This window comes from Nanorana parkeri, unplaced genomic scaffold (genome assembly GCF_000935625.1).
Source record: "Nanorana parkeri isolate BGI_ZX_2015 unplaced genomic scaffold, ASM93562v1 scaffold1998, whole genome shotgun sequence".
Classification (NCBI taxonomy): domain Eukaryota; kingdom Metazoa; phylum Chordata; class Amphibia; order Anura; family Dicroglossidae; genus Nanorana; species Nanorana parkeri.
In genome coordinates this window covers 231240-233273 of record NW_017308266.1, presented here as the reverse complement: position 1 = coordinate 233273, position 2034 = coordinate 231240, and the positions used below count along the sequence as shown (strand labels likewise).

General features: G+C 54.1%; 1 protein-coding gene across 2 annotated transcripts in view; it reads left to right on the top strand.

Annotated features, from left to right (window-relative positions):
* The window catches only part of APLP2 (amyloid beta precursor like protein 2), a 51903-nt gene that overhangs the window by 4129 nt on the left and 45740 nt on the right, over positions 1 to 2034 (top strand). The window lies entirely within an intron of this gene.

Here is a 2034-nt window from a genome sequence, read left to right as displayed (position 1 = left end):
GCTCAGCGGTATAATGGAGATTAAGGTGTGCGAGAAGCCGAGCCAATCTGCTCCATCTCCATTCAGCTCCCGGCGGATTACCGCGCCGCGTTAACCTGCGAGCTGCCGGCTGTAGGTTGGATTGCGTCGGTAGTAAACAAATTCTCACCACCGGCTGCATTTCACATGGCGCCCTTTCACCGCCTGCACGGCCTGAGCCTCGTGTGATGGGGCTGGCGCACACCGGAGCACCGCCAGCAAATGACACAATCGCATTTCTCCTCCACCTGCGGATGGCGCTGAGGCCTGAACGCCGATCGTGGTGCCAAAACCCCGGAGGGCCTGGAAGCCGTATTACTGCGAGGAAGATAGTCGCTGGAATACTCTGAGCGAGGAAAATAGTCGCTGGAATACTCCTGCGGAGCGAGGAAGATCCGAGCTGGAATACTTTGTCCCGCGGAGCGAGGAGGATCCGAACAGTGATACACTTTGCGGAGCGAGGAAGATCCGAGCAGGAATACTCTGCGGAGCGAGGAGGATCCGAGCAGGAATACTCTGCGGAGCGAGGAGGATCCGAGCAGGAATACTCTGCGGAGCGAGGAAGATCCGAGCAGGAATACTATGCACCAGACACAGGTCATCGCTGGTCGCCGGCGGACATGTCGGATGTTTTTGTTTCTCTACAGAATGAAAAATGTTCAATTATTGATCTCGTGTCGGAGCGATTTGCCAATTCATCAGTGGCAGTAGAGCTTCCATTCTGTTTCTCCTTCCGGAGGAGTGACTTCGCCTTCCTACCAGCGCCGGCTCGCTCTGATCGGCGTGTGTGTTGTACATTAAAGGTTAAGTCCACCCAAACGTGATGTCCTTACCCACATTCCTCCTCCTGCAACAAGCTCAATCTACAATTTGTCCCCCCCCCCGGGTTTTTTTCCTATTTGTAGTACTATAACGGTCCTTGTTCCAGTTGTCTGGTTACTGGGCCGGAGGACTCTACACTTTCCTGAGGCTCCACACCACAGATCAACAGTCCAGACACCATCATATCCCAGTGCCGGGTCAGAGAGAAAATAGAGGAAGCCAACGCGTTTCACAGTCCAAAAACTTCCCCCTCATCGGAGCTTATAATGGGAAACAATATATATGAACTCCGGGGGCGGGGGAGCATGCCTGCGCCTTACATTCTACTGGTAGAAAAGCCGCTCATCGCCTCGCCCTCCAATCATTCCATATACAACCCTGAAGAAGTATTTGGACCGTGAAACGCGTTGGCTTCCTCCTCCGGCGCCTTGCCCTGGGGTTTGGTGCTCCAGACTCTGAAATGGACATTTATGCCGTGAAGTTCCATGTGGACAATTTTTGGTAGAGTGCGAATTAAGCCGATTTCCTGGCAAATATCTGAATCTTATGGGAGCTTTTTGCTGTCCCGAGGATTTGTAATCCCGCCCACCCAGTCCTGAGATTTACCCAGCTCTGCCACGCGCCACAGCCAGGTGGTGGTGCAGTTGAGGAATACAATGGTGTCCTCTCTCCCCTCCCCCAGCCAGGATATTCAGCTGTTGGCAGAATATGCAAATAGTAGAGCCCGCTGCATTGTGGGAAGTCCGATTTTATAATGTACGGACGATGACGGAGAGCGGGCGGCTTCTGGTGTCCTCGGCGACTCGGTGGGTAAGAGGCGGAGTTCTGGGTTTTCACCGATCGGCGTCTTTTCCGCCACCGCCGTCCCTTCCGATTCCTCGCACACACCAGCTCTTCCGTCCCTCCTATATATTGGAGCGGTGTGATGTCACGGATCATGTGACCCCGGCTGTGATGTGCATTATAGACGTGTTGTCCATCGGGGACCGCCGTTTGGGGGGGCGGAGTCTACTTTGGCGTACATCGAGTGGTGTGGAGAACGCGGCGCGCACAGAAAGATTTTCATCTCCTGGAATTTCCTAAACAAGGAAACGGGATCCATTGTGACTCGGACACAAAGCGGAAACGGTCTTAACCCTTCGCTGGCGCAGTCCTTTTTTGGGTTTCGGGATTGTGTTGGCCCTGCCAAGGTCC